Source organism: Halichoerus grypus, chromosome 5, assembly GCF_964656455.1.
Source record: "Halichoerus grypus chromosome 5, mHalGry1.hap1.1, whole genome shotgun sequence".
Classification (NCBI taxonomy): Eukaryota; Metazoa; Chordata; class Mammalia; order Carnivora; family Phocidae; genus Halichoerus; species Halichoerus grypus.
In genome coordinates, this window is record NC_135716.1 from 113,962,743 (window position 1) to 113,977,727 (window position 14,985).

At 45.8% G+C, this 14,985-nt stretch overlaps 1 protein-coding gene and 1 long non-coding RNA gene across 12 annotated transcripts in view; one reads left to right on the top strand and one right to left on the bottom strand.

The window, feature by feature from the left end:
* Positions 1-10,464, bottom strand: part of LRRC8D (leucine rich repeat containing 8 VRAC subunit D) — a 113,616-nt gene extending 103,152 nt beyond the window's left edge. For 2 of the 11 annotated variants that reach the window (XM_078072779.1, XM_036118584.2), the window contains exon 1: positions 10,168-10,424. The gene's annotated coding sequence lies outside the window, so the exon portion shown is untranslated. The other 9 variants (XR_013448061.1, XR_013448062.1, XR_013448063.1 and 6 more) reach the window with 9 other exon arrangements.
* A 59-nt stretch (positions 10,465-10,523) lies between these two features.
* LOC144381901 (uncharacterized) overlaps positions 10,524-14,985 on the top strand; it is a 48,814-nt gene continuing 44,352 nt past the window's right edge. Inside the window, exon 1 of the long non-coding RNA XR_013448069.1 lies at positions 10,524-10,787. This is a non-coding gene — a long non-coding RNA (uncharacterized LOC144381901). The remainder of the gene's footprint in view (positions 10,788-14,985) is intronic.

Sequence of the window (14,985 nt, forward strand, 5' to 3'; positions counted from 1 at the left end):
CAGGTCACAATTTTCCCTTTCTCATGTAAGGACTCTTCTGGTCTCTCCTCTCTATTACCCCCCAAATCAATTTTGAGATGTAAATAAATGCTCCTCTTCCCTTATCTTCAAAGGGTAGATGATCTTTCTTCACCTCCAAGTGGTGCTTACCCCTCATTCTCTACTCCTGGGCCCACCTGCCCCCTTTGCCCCATACCCACATCATCTTGGCCTCACTGCTTCATTCCCAAACTACATGTTTCTCCCTGAATCTCTTACTCCTCAAGCAAGACAACCCTTCAAATGCATTCACTCCAGATATAACAAATTTAAAGGGCAGAAATTGTTACAAGTATGGGGCTTTTGTTGTTGTTGTTTTTCTGCTTTGTGTGTGTATGGGGGGGGGGCATGGTGCACGGAACAATGAAATCAAGTTTTGATCTGTTTCCATTTAAACTGATTGTCAAAGTGTATTGTGCTTTTATTCACATCCCATGCTTCTGTTTACCTGGCCACTAGGGCTATCTATCTCTAAGGGCCTAAGCTTGCAGGCTGTATCCAGCCCACAAAGCCATTTTGTTTGGTCTGCAGGAAGTTCTTATTTAAAATGTTGAGCTAGCCAATCTTTTAAAATCAGGAGATTTTAAAGTAATAATCCAGATTTCTGGCTTACAGTGAAAAATCAGAAGATCTGGCAAGACTTGCCCACATTCCCATATGGCAACAATTGGCTGCTGAACAGATCAGCTAAACAGAGCCCCTTTAGACAGACCTGCACTTTCTAGTTCAGCCCAGGTCCACCCCACTCCCTCCTGATCACCCTACCCTGAGGCTGAGGACAAGCTGCCACAAATCATCTTCGGAGAGGCGTACTTCAGGCAGGGCCTGGTATGTGCTTGAGATCCCAGGGCAAGGCTGGCCTCCAACTCTAAGGCTCCCTCTGGTTAGTGCAGAAACTACAGATACAATTACAAAGTTTGGGCTTCGTACAGAATTTGCCACATACAAATAATGTGTAAGGAAAAGAACTAAGAGGGAAGGAAAACGTACCATAATAGAAAGACATCTGAAAAGAACTAGGTTAAAGAAAGAGAAAAGCATCCCTCCCTCTCTGGGGGGGTGTGTGCATGGGATGGGAGTGCGTTCGTGCAAGCTGTGTTAACACTGCAGACCATCTCCTGATCTGTACTTTATTATTGGCTGAATGTTAGTGTGAAAAATAAAACCGCTGAAGTAGAAATTCTAACAGAATGAATTCAATCCCCTGAAATGATTATACTTGAGTAGAATACATCTGCAAATGGAGTATATATATGTGATACAGATATATGGATATTGATTTGACTCGTTGTTTAGTGGACATAGATAGGATTATTTATTGTTTCACTGCAGATGTTTGCTATGGCATTAATTTAGCAAGCACTTGGACGTAACACCTTACAAACAGGAGCTACGTCTGTATCTATTTATGGACAGCAACCACTGTAAGGTCACATCTGAGGAGGAGTTTACTCCTACCACTACCTGTGGCACTCCATCACCAACACTGAGGACAAGAGACCAGGGCTAGAGAAGTCACCACAACAAGTGATTTTAAAATACCCTCTCAGTTCTAGGATAAACTTACCCTCAAGTGGTTTTACTCTGATTGGTACTTTTGAAAATGCTGTGCGCTGGCGAGAACACAGGCCTGGAAGCCAGGAGACCCAGGTACCACTACAATCCCCTCTTCACAGCTTGTGTTCACAGGTTCAGATCTGATCCCTGAATGAGGAACACGAGCCAGACAGGTTGTAAGGTCCCTCTACACCTCAAAATCCCATTCTCTTATTTGTTTTTTTTGGCAAGAATATGAATAGGGATCATAAAATGAATACAAAGAAATACGAGAGAAATGAGAACAGTAGGTAAGAGAACAGGCTTTGAAATGACAAGTGTAGTTTCAAATTCTACCTCCACCACCTCTGGTATTTTTGCAAACCACATAACCTCTCAAGCCTCAGTTACCTCATCTGTAAGATGGGAGTAGTCCACTTTCCACTCAGGATTGCTTTGAGGATTGAATGAAAATGCATGTAAATTCCAGGGCATAGGCTTGGACAATCAGGAAATGCCTAATAAATAGTTATTAGCATTAATTTGGGGTATTCCACAAATCGTCCAATTGCTTCTTGAGCAGTTAAGTTAAAAAAAAAATTAGCTATATCTGATAATAAATTGATTTTTAAAGCTTATTCGGTAGGGTAGCATCATGGAGACCATTTTCCAAAGAATTTTAATTTTCAAATACTTCTTAGAACTAAGCTTGGAACAATCAGTGACGAGAATTTTGACTGACGGTACTTCATACCCGATGTGATGGGCATGAATCTGTCCTGTCTCCATTGCATGAGATCTGGAGAGGCAGCTCTTGGGTGATCAACATCCTTCAGAGGGAATGGCTGTCTTGCACTTCCTTTCTTCTCCTGCTATGTAGAATTCATTGCAGTGTTGGTGATCTGTTGACGCGGAGATTTAGCAAAGGAATTTATGGGTTGCTGGGGAAGTGAAGCCTTCTCTGGCAATGTTCCTAACTGTTACCAGCAAGCAGAAGAGGAAAGTAAAAAGGGTTTTAAGAAATGTTCATAATGGAATCTAACGTTGACATGCATGAGCCCTGCCCAGCAGCAGGTGTCCACAAGAGGATATGGACATCTTGAAAACCTCAGAGCAGTGGTCATTCCAGACTTGATTTCAGACTAGTAAAATCTGAAAGGAAGACTGTCATAAAATTGCCAGGGCTTAGGTGACCAAGAAATGACCTGAAAAACTAAACCATCACCATCCTTCACAAGAGGAAAAACAGTAATACCTCAAAGTAGGAAGAACCCAAGATTTTTTTTAAAAAGACCTTTTAAACAGAATAAACTCACCATTAAAATCAAAACTGAAAAGCTTGCCACATTGTCTCCCTTCTTTTCTTTCGCCCTAGGCTGGGGAACTGTCACCACGGACCCCCTCTGGAATGGCCTTCCAGTTGGCCCCATTATGCCACCCGGTTGGGGATGCCGCACCTCATGGAAGCACGAAGGGCCACACTGTGAACCATCCAGTGTCTTGGTCATCACCTTCCAAGGATACAGATGTATCCTTAGAGCTCCATGTTTGTCTTAGTAACTAATTGTGAGCCTGTCAGCCACAAATGTTTCGAAACCTTTTTGAGAGTGTCTTCAGTCAGTACCCAGCCTTTGTGTAGGCTCTGTAAGACAGTGGTTCTCAGTCTCAGCTCTACATATGGAATCACTTGGGGGCAGAGAGAGCTCTTTTCTTTTTCCTTTTTTTTTTTTTTTTAAGATTTTATTTATTTATTTGACAGAGAGAGAGACAGCGAGAGAGGGAACACAAGCAGAGGAAGTGGGAGAGGGAGAAGCAGGCTTCCCGCTGAGCAGGGAGCCTGATGCGGGGCTCGATCCCAGGACCCTGGGATCATGACCTGAGCCGAAGGCAGGCGCTCAACAACTGAGCCACCCAGGCGCCCCCAGAGACAGCTCTTTTCAAAATGAAACTCCACTCCCAGAGATTTTGATTCAATACCTAGGGCTCAAGTAACTTTAAAATATTCCCCAGGCTGACTTGGATGAGAGCCAGGCAGGGCTGAGGAAAACTGGTGCCGTATTTTTTTTGCCTTCACCCTGAATTTAGGTATTACAAAGCTGTCAGGTACACCTCTTTGGGCATTCCTTCAGGGGACAAACATGAACGGGGGGCCTGCCATGTGCCAGGAACTAGGAAATCAGTGGAGAACAAGACAGATACACCCCTGCCCTCACCAGGCGGACAGGGTACCGGAGCAACAGACAAGGAGGCGGGCAACCGAAATACCACTTTCAGGCTTCCTGGGATGAGGTGAACATTCCAGGTTCCTCCATCCTTATCCTCGTGGTTTCATGGGTTTCAATAACATCTCCCGACGATCTTCTTTCCAGATACTAAAAATCCCAATATTTTTATCAGAAAAGCAGACGGGCAAGGCCCTGTCCTTGTGGAGCCTCCATTCTAGCAGGAATGCCTACATTTTCTAGGTACCATTACATTGGTTGCCCCAACTCCAGGGTCTTTCCTAAAGTCAGGTGCCCCAGCTTTGAACAAAGCACAGTGGAAACTCAAATAAGATTGTTTTCTGTTTGGTTTCCACAATCTTTTTTTTTTTTTTCCCAAAATCTTTTTGATGGAGCTTAGCGTTTCCTGTCTTTTTTAATCTGCAAGAGCAAGTTGGGACAACACTGTGAAAGTGTTTTTGAAGTCGTTTCCTGGGTCTTGCCACCAAAACACCACCCTCTGACAGTTCCATAATTTCTCTCTTAGTACCTGACCTCCTATTGCCCAGAGAAACTCACCTGCAAATCTTCTGATGACTCACATAACCTAATACGGTTGCCCTGGAGTAAATCCCCATTGGTTAGTTATTTCCTAATTCAGAAGAGCTTGCTGTCATCTGTAAACCTAGAAATTCCACTGTGTGCTCCTTCTTTTGGATCAATTATGTAAATAAGGCCTGAGGGACCAACTGTTTACACATCTCCAAGCAGAGGAGAAATCTTTATCCTTAGCCTTTATTTGTGGTCTTTAAGGCCGATGAATTCTAATGCCTGCTCTGTCACTTCATGTGTAAGCTACAGCTAGTCACATCACCTCCCTGGGCCTCGATTTTCTCATCTACGAAATTCGAGTGTTGATACCTTCTATAAAATTCTACCTTTCTGTTCAAATAGTACATCACATCCTTAATTCAAAGGTGACTTCAAGTTTGATACAGCCCTTAAAAGTGTAAAAGGACAATACCTGGGGGTTTTCCAATATTTTCCCCCCTCAAGAAATCTCATACCTTCACAAAACATCCCTTCTCTCAGGAAAATCCCTCATCTCCAGAGGACATGGACAGGTGTCCCATGTGGACGAGAACGGAAGGGAGAGCAAACAGACTGACCATCTGGACAGACAACACACCAGCAGGGTATTAGGGCACAATGGACATTCCTAACAAAGAAGGTGCACACGTTAGCTGTGAGATCTGTAATTTTGTTCTAGTGCTCTCAACGATGTTAGATGGCTACCACCCCAAACAAATAATTTATTTAAATCTAGTTTGTTGAATAGATCTAGAACATTTAGGGAACTTGACACTAAGTTCTTTCTGAACTGCCTGCTTCAAAAAACATCTAAGCATGGTGATTTCCTAATGTCATTTCAGAGATGACATGTGAAATCTGGTAAGTATGAAATTATACCAATGACAAGCTAAACCCCAATTCTGGGGAAAAAGGCTTGTTTCTAAGCCCCAATTCTCTCTCCTTCCCCAAATGTAAAGCTGTCACTAATGAAGTATTTTGGGCATACTAACAAAAAGAAAACGAAAAAAAAGCTTGGGCCAAGTGGGAATCAAGTTCGTACGTGTTTTTTTCAGTACCACTTATCCTATTTACCTCTTCACAAATTTCAAAAGCAACTCTGATCTGGCAAGTTTCAGATTTACACAGAACATTAGAAATTCTCTTCCAGATGTCTAAACAGTATTACAAAGACCCCAGAGGATGGAGTACTAATTTCAGAAGCTTGCAACAGACTCAAATAATTTCAAAAGGGCATCACAGGTGCAAACATTTGCAAAAGCTAAATGCAATGTAGTTTGACCACAAACACAGATTTCTCAGAAGCCCCTAAACTAAAGGCCAGTCAACCCTTGGAATTCACCTCCATCACTCAGCACCCCAGGTCCGGAATGGGACTAACAGTGCCAAACTACTGGATTGCGTGCACTATTAATACAGGCGGCTACAAAAATGACTTTTGGCTAAGTCATCCTCTACTCCTCTCTCATAGGATTAGAAGGCAGAAGCAAGATTTTAAGATCTCAAAAGACCTTAAGACTGGACCAAAATAAATAGGATAGCACTGAACATGGACAAAAACAAACCAAAAAACTTCCATTCGATTTCACACACATACAAAAATCTGCCCAATGAATACACGGATGTAGCAGCTCGTACAAGAAATATCTGGATGTTCTGACTGTTTGGACAGAACCTATACATGGATCTGTGCTAGCTACATGCTACTTTTTTTTTAAAGGCAGTTTTTTAAGTTTAAATTGCAGTAAATAGATGCTTATGCCTTGGTTTCAGGAAACAGCTGCCCTACTGTACTCTTTGTTGACCAGAACACATTTCAATTACCGTATTCAACTCCAGACACTGTTACTCTCCATGTGAGATGCTGACAAAGAAGTTATCTACAAACCATGTCCCACACAGGATTAGGAAAAGAAGTGGACTATTTTGCACTGAGAATAGGGGAAGGATACATCACACTTTCTTTGTGAAAGATGTCAAAGGGCTGTCCTATTGATGTGGGAAGTTCCCAGGAGGCAGTCTTCAGCGCAAATAATAATCATACATAGTTCAAAGATACAGCGACATGTCTTCATAAGTACAGAGTTCCCTGTTCCTGGGGGTGTCTAAATAGAGGCTGCCTAGCCAAGTGCAAGAATTTACTAAAGAAGTTAGACCAGGACCTCTCTACAATTCCAATTCTGATTCCATGATTTCCCACCTGCCCAATATTATACTGCTCTGCTGGCTCATCTGCCACAATCTCTTGAAAACGCCCTTTTCTTCTGATTAGGTTTTGCCCAGATCCTAATCACTTCAGGCCTGAGCACAGCAGAAGTCTCCTAGATTGGCTTCCCAACCTTGACGTCCCTCCTCATGTGTCAAGAACCACCTCCTTCAAGGCCTATTCTGAGATGTAACTTCACTTCACAGTGACCTTTCTGGTTACTGTCTAGAGCAGGATTTCTCAACCCTGGCACTACCGACATTTTTGCCAGGATAATTCTTTGTTGTGGGGGCTGTCCCAGGCATGGCAGGAGGAATGCTGAGCAGGATCCCTGGCTTCTATCCACTAGATGTCAGTAGCACCTGCCTCCCAGCTATGGCCAAAAAAATGTCTCCAGACATTGCCAAATGTTTGCTGGGAGGCAAAATCACCCCTTGTTGAGAACCACTCTTCTTGAGGCAAATGATTAACACCACTGACCTGTGGTTCAAGTTCTCCACTAACTAGATTCCCCCTACCTTCATCAGTCATGGTCTCTACTCCAGCCAGGCAAACCTATTTACTATCTCTGACTTGTGACAAAGCTCACTGCTTCCCCTAACACATGCTCCTTCCCTTTTTCCCAAAGCCCACAACACTTTCATCTGGCTCCAAAAACACTTTCCATTTCAGTATTCCTTGACCTTTGAGAAAAATGTAATCCTTTGCAGCTTGTGGTGTCCTCACCCATACCTGTCTTACCGGCCCTCTATCTGTACACGAATCCTCTCCTTCCTCGTTAAGGAACCACAGCATCCACTCTGGTTCTCTGCTTGCTGCTAGCACTCAGTAAATCCTGATTGGTATTTCTTAGAATGTCAAACATCAGCTCCAATTACATGTGGAAAATATGTGAAATCCCTTACCAACTACCATTTCAAGAATGTATGAGATCATGAGTACACAGTTTGAACAAAAGTTTGACTTCTTCATACGTAGTGCCAATCCACCTACATGACTGGGATTGAACCAAGTCTAACTTCCATCATATAGCTACCAAAACAATTTAGCTACTGGGACAAGACAAACACATCAAAATTTTGTAAAATTAATCAAAAAAGCTCAGCACAATGTAAAAGTTAAGGGGGAAAGGCCAAGTTCTGACCAAGTTTTTTTTTTTTTTTAAAGATTTTATTTATTTGACAGAGAGAGACACAGCCAGAGAGGGAACACAGCAGGGGGAGTGGGAGAAGCAGGCTCCCCACAGAGCAGGGAAGCCCGACATAACCTGAGCTGAAGGCAGACGCTTAATGACTGAGCCACCCAGGCGCCCCTCTGACCAAGTTTTTAAAAATTCTGTAAACCTTGGCAAGGAGGAAAAGATGTGACTATGGCTCCATACTCCCCCCCCCCCCCCCCCCCGGTTCATTGCATCACCAACTACTCAACATGGTAACGGGAGACTGGGGGACTGGGTCATCTAAGGACAGTCTCCTCTTCCACCTGCTAATGTGTTAAGTTTTAATCAACAAAGTACATACACACCCTCAATAAAAATGGGACAAATCTAAGATAAAATGTTCAAATATATAAATAAACCATGCCAATTCAATATTTGGAATTTTTTTTTTCCAGCTCCATGTTTCAACTAATCGTTTTATGGGAGGCTCCCTACCTAACCTATAGAGATCAAACACTCCAAATCAACTTTGCTGGATCCTTACTTTAACTCATCTCAGGATCTTTCCTCTCTCTTGCTTTGGCATCTTAACAGGGTTTTAGTCAACTGATGTGGAAGGCAGGAGAAGCGACAACTCTACTCCTCTCCTAGCTGATGGTAGGTGTTTGGTTAGTATTTTGTGGACAGTAAAAAGAAACGTTGTCTAAAGACCTCATTTACTGGTTATGGTGCAGGATTCTTCCCATAGGTCAGTAAAAAGCAGAGGTCCCAGAAACTTTGGTGGGGAAGGTCTGAATCACTGTCATCCTTGGCACTCGGAAGTGCCCTTTGGTTGTTCATGAGGTAAACAGCCCTCACCATTACTGCAGACAAGAATTCCTTGCCTGTGCAGACTCTTTCAAAGTCCAGCACAGAACACAAAATACGTGCTCAATAAACGCTGCCTGGCTGGAATTTTATCATCAAAGCTAAGGAGGGACGCCTGGGTGGCTCAATCCGTTAAGCCTCTGCCTCAGGTCGTGATCCCAGGGTCCTGGGATAGAGTCCTGCATCCGGCTCCCTACTCGGTGGGGAGTCTGCTTCTCCCTCTGCCTGCAACTCCCCCTGCTTGTGCTCTCTCTCTGACAAATAAATAAATAAATAAAATTTAAAAAAAAAAAAAAAAAAGCTAAGGAAAGCTTCCAGAAGTTAGCTCTCTTTACTCCTGTATCTCCTTCAAAATAGGTCCTCATAGCTTTCTCTGCTCAACAAGAAATATTTTTCAAATTCAAGGAAGAGGAACGGAGGAAATCTGCAAAGCAGAGGGAACCATGTAGGAGTCCAAGTAGCTCAAGTTGGGCTCCACGGTTGGCTAGGGCCCCCCAGTACCTATTCTCCATCTTTCTGCCTACCTCTTCAGTACTTGCTCCCACTCACCTTTGCGTTTCTTTCTTTTCCTGAAGCCCTACCTCCCCACCTTCTGCCACACAACCCCCCAAGTGCGTGCCCGTTGGGACCGCAAATCCCCACCTCTTCCGCTACAGCAGGGACCTACCTCTCCTCCCTCGAACCTGCAGCAGCTCTTCTTCACTGCGGCTGGCTTTTTAAAAAACACAAAACACAAAACAAAAGCCCGCCTAAAGCCAAAACCCTAATTTCTTTATCCCTAAAGGATACCCCAAATTAGGGGGGACATTAAGAGGAAGGCCTCTATCAACCCTCCAGGAAGCAACTTCCCCCAATCCTCCTTCCCAAGCCCCTGGCCAGGATAGGAGCAGAAGTCCCTTTCCCAAGTGCCCACGCCTTCAAACAAGCTAGAAGCGGATTATACCGGTACCCAACCCGGAGATGGCCCGCGGCGGGCAGGGTGCACCTGCGGGCCCCCAGCTCCCTCCCTCCCGCTCGGGGGGCGGGGCGCGGCCCTCATTCCCCGCCCAACCCACCCGGCGCGGGAAGCGGGCGAGGGGGAGGCGTTTCTGGAGAAGTTAAAGGTCTCACCTTCTGGGCTCCCGGCCAGCAAGGCCAGACACCAAACACCCACCTCCGAGAGGAATCAGCGGAGCCGAAACCGGGTCTCCCCGCCCTCCCGACTGCGTGGACGGGGGCGAGAGGAGGGAGCGCGCGCGAGGGGGAGCCGGAGGGAGGCAGTCCGCACTCTCCCCTCCCAGGGCCCACCGCCGCCGGCGCAGGCGTCCGCGGCGCCCGCCGCTCCAGCTGCTCCGAGCGGCACAATCTTCCGGGCCCGGGCGGTCGCAGACGGGAGACCAGCGCAGCCCCGCGCGTCGCCCGCATCACCCCCGGCCCCCGCCCCTCGCGGCGAGTTCCCGGCCGCAGCCTCCGCTCCCAGCGCGGGGCCGGACGCCTGCGCCGGGAAAGGGGCGCGCTTCGCCTCCGGGGCGGCTCCCACCTGCGCGGCCCCGGCCCACTGCCCCGGCCCCGGAGAGGCGCGCACCAACCTTGGGGGGCAGCCCGGGCAGCTTGGCCGCCGAGCCACGGCTTATGCTGAGGCGGGAGGTGGCGGCATCACCTGCGGCGGGCGGCGGCTGCACCGGGACGCGCCGGGGCGGCGAAGGCGCGTGGCGCCCTGGACCCTGCTCCCGAGGCCCCGCCCGCGGCTGCCACCTCGAAGCGCGGCGGAGGAGCCGGGGCACCACGGGCGGCGGCAGCGGCGGCGACGGGAGCAGCAGCACATGACTCTGTAACGGGGGGAATTAGACAAAGCGTAACATGGACTCCGGGCCCGTGCAGGCGCTGCAGCTCCGGGACCAACCGCAGCCAGCGAACGCCGCGACTGGCTCGGCCGCAGCCAATGGGGCGGGCCCGGGCCTCCATGTGACGGCGAGCACTTTCCCCCGGCCGCACGGCCGCGCCCGCAGCGGGCCGGGCTCACCGGAGGCGGCTGCCTGCCCAGTTAGGTGGCCGAGGGTCGGGGACTGGCGGCGAGAGGCTGCCAGAGGCCGGGCAGGTGCATGGGGCGGGGAAGATCGCCGGCCACCGAAAGACTTACCTGTCAAACGTCTACCTGAACAGGGCGCCGTGCCAGGCAGCCGCTGTCGCCTGGCGGGAGCGGGGCAAGGTCAGCAACCTTCGCCCTTCTGGGTCTTTCCTTTTGACTAAAACTCTGATATTAAGACGTAGGGAGAAATGCCATGAAGTAGTAGGGGGACATTTGCGTAAAAGTCATTTAAGCAGTTTCCAACCCAAGGAGAAAGTCCTTGCCTCGGATTTGGGGCACTCACAACTTTATCTTGGCACGAATAGCTACCCAGCCTCATGTGGTCCGTCTCTGCTATGAAAGATCTATTGGAGAGTCAGTTCTTGTTTTAATCCGAGTCTACTCTTTTTTCCCCATTCTTTTTTGCCAAAATTGTCTTGTGTCTGAAGCAGGCAGATGAAAGGTTGTCCTCTCCTGAGAGGTGTTTTCCAACCTCATAGTTTTTCTTCTTGCTTTTGTTGTACGATGGAAATGTATTTCCCGTCTTTCTCGTGGGTGGGGAGAAGCAGGGATAAAGAAATAAGGCCAGGAGGGATGTTCGGAATTGTTGGTTTATAACAAGACAAATGGTTCCAGCCCAATACTTCAGTATCTCCTTTTATCGGAATCCACCCTTTTCTGTGAACAATGGGAAGTCTCATCTCTATCAGGATCTCTCCTTGTCAGTGAATGTTCAATCAACATTTACTCAGTGTCAATGTTCTTTGTAAACATGCGGCACAAAATGGGAGGGGCGCTCAGGAAGGTGTGTGTTCAGATACAGCAAGGCCTTACAAAGAGTGGTTTTCTAAGGTTTCAGGAAGGGCTTCGGAGAGAAGAGGGGGATAGAATGGACCCTGGCGTAGTGAGCCCTTGTGGATCAGGCACTGAAAGTGAAGAAGGGCAGCCCTGGCAGGGAGGAGTACGAACAGAGGTCCAGAGCATGCTCAAGGGACTGTTCTAGACTAGTTACAACATGACACTAGATTTTGAGTCCTTCTGACCTCTTGCATTCTCACTTTCCTTGCCCTGTCCCTCACGAGCCAGCAGTCTCTCCTATTCCACACACCCAGCCAAGAAGGAGGTGTGTGGGCAGGGGCTGTGTGGTAAGTGATCTAATCACAGTACCAGATTTGCTCATCTGGGAGGTTAGAGCAGTTTTAGAACTGTTAACATCTAGTGGTGTAATATTTTGATTGAAAACACCCCACTATTATAACTAATTTGGAACGGTTTGCTGTTCGTAAAAACACTTTGTCCCACGTTTTGATCTTCCCTGGGCTTTAAACTATGATTCTAGATCTGAGAGAAATATGATTTCAAGATTGGTATAAATTGAGAGAAAAAAAGTAATAATCAGAAAACAGTCAAATGTGGAGAAACAGATATTCACACATACTATACGCTTGAGTACAAATTGGGCAAATCCCTTTGGAGGACAGTTTGGCAATTTTGGAAAAAATAAGTGTGTGTTCTCTTTGACCAGGTCATTCCACATCTAGGAATTTATACTTCAGGCTTATATATGCAAAAATGATGTATTTCAGAAATATTTACACATGTGTATAAAAACATATGTACAGGCATGTTTGTAATAGCAAAAACATGTAATAGTGTACAAGTCTAATAACCGAATCCCAGTAGGAAACTATTTAAGCAAGCTCTGCTAGATCTGTAAAAGGAAACTGTACGTAGCCACTCATAAAAATAAGATAAATCTACTTGTACATGGAAGAGTGTCCAAAATCTATAAGTGAAAAAAGCAAACCGCAGAACAATATAGATAGCATGATCCCATTTGTATTTGCATTTTTTTGTCTCAAAACATACATGTTATCAGACACACACTTAGAAGAAATCTGGAAGTACATGTAAGAAGCAGTTAACAGTGGTTATCTCTGAATGTGATATCACTATGGCCATCCACTTTCTGTTACAAAGTTCTGTGTGTTTGTATTGCTTTCATGTTGAGCACATATTACTTTGATGACAAGAAAAATAATAAAAACATTTTTTTTAAAGATTTTATTTATTTGACAGAGAGAGACACAGCGAGAGAGGGAACACAAGCAGGGGGAGTGGGAGAAGGAGAAGCAGGCTTCCCACGGAGCAGGGAGCCTGATGCGGGACGCGATCCCAGGACCCTGGGACCATGACCTGAGCCGAAGGCAGACGCTTAATGACTGAGCCACCCAGGCGCCCCAATAAAAACATTTTTTTTAAAGATTTTATTTATTTATTTGACAGAGAGAGACACAGCGAGAGAGGGAACACAAGCAGGGGGAGTGGGAGAGGGAGAAGCAGGCTTCCCGCGGAGTGGGGAGCCCGATATGGGGCTCAATCCCAGGACCCTGGGATCATGACCTGAGCCGAAGGCAGATGCTTAACGACTGAGCCACCCAGGCGCCCCGCAATAAAAACATTTTTAAAGGTAAAATTGGTAAGAGCTCTACCAACGACAAGTAATGAAAGATCACTCTGATGGTCCAGGATGTAAAAAGTTGTCTGCTTTCCTTATACCCCAAGGAAAACAAATAGGAAGAGGACAGCAGAGGACAATAACAGATATGACATTGGATTCAAAATTAAGGAATGTGACAGAAAAGGAATCTGAGGCTACTCCAGATACGTCTACAGGGTTGGGGGGACACAGTAAGGTTTCAAGGAAGTTGTGTCTAACAGAAACTTACAGAGGGCACTTACCATCCTTTGCTGAGTTGTGATGGTCAGGAATCAGCAACCGTTCTAGCACCTGGTAATCACACTAATAATAACAACCAGTGCCAGGCACCGCTCTAAGTACTTTACATATGTTCCCTTTTAGTCCTCACAGCAACCCTAGGAGATAGATACTATTCCTATCCTTGTTTTTTAGGACTGGAGCCAAAGGCTTGAAGAGGTTATGTAATTAGCTCAAGTTCACACAGCCTATAAGTGGCTCTAGAGGTAAGCATTTAAAATACTGTCTAAAAGGACCATTTGAGATAAAGGCCATTATATGTGCATCTCTTTCTAGTAAGTATTGTAATTCTAGGTTGATTTGTGCTTACCTAAACCATAGCACTTGGCATGCCCTGAGGCACTCAGTAATACTGAATGAATGAATGAATGAATAATCGACTTTCCTATAGAGAAGAATCTGAGCTCCTTGGAGGAGCGATTTTGCATTGTTCCTTTTTTTATCACCTGGTGGAGTGCCCAACAGGTGGTAAGCAATAGGAATTTCAATAATCTGTAAACATGTTTTTGAAATATTGTGCAGAAATCAAGCTTTATAAATTGATCCCAAATACACTGGGGTAGCTTATGAATAATATCATGATGAATTCCTTGTAGAATGAAGAATAGCCCTGGGGCACAGGGCTAAATCTGGATACACCTGCATAACCATACATAAATAAATACAGACTATATTTGCTTGGAAAGTGGCGGTCATGCTGAAGAGCTGAAGGGATACAAAATTTCAAGTTACTTGAGCCTCTTTTTCTCTCACCTCCTGGTTTCTGAAATGGGGAGAACGATACACATCTTAAGTTATTGTGAGGCCAAGGACTAACTGACATATGGAAAGGGCTTAGCTAAGTGCCTAGAACATAGGCATTGCTCAGTAAATGTTACCTATTATAAGTGTGTCCATATAGTATAAATGTGACCCAATTTCCTTTTCTTTTAAGATTTATTTATTTTAGACAGAATGAGAGCAGGGGAAGGGGCAGAGGGAGAGGAAGAAGCAGACTCAGCGCTGAGTGTGGAGCCAGACGAGGGCCGATCCCAGGACCCTGAGCTGAAATCAAGAGTTGGACACTTAACCGAATGAGCCACCCAATTTCTTAAACTATTGTGACACTCTAAACTTTACAGCCACCATAACAGGCAACATCTGGAGCTCACATCCATATCATGATTTGAAATTGTAGAGTAGGGGCTCAGTCAAAGCAAATGGAAACCCAGTGGTCTCCTCTCTCCTCTCCTGTCTGACCTTCCCACTTTCCTCTTCTTTCTATTACTTTAGATGGGCTAAAACCATTTCACTTCTTAGACTTATTTAAACTCTCAACCTTGGAGGTAGAAAGCAAATTGTCGTTTTTCTTCACAGCGGAGGAAATTGAAATGCTGGAGACTAGATCAGAAAGGAGCAAGCAGGTGGAGGGAGGAGAACAGTGTGGGGGAAATGGAACTGGGCGGGCTAACTCTCCGTGACTGTTGATGTAACATGAGGTCCAAAGAGGAAGGGAAATTGCCAGACTGTTATAATTAGAAATGGTGTGGTGAAATTGAAACTAGAAAAACTAAGGGTACA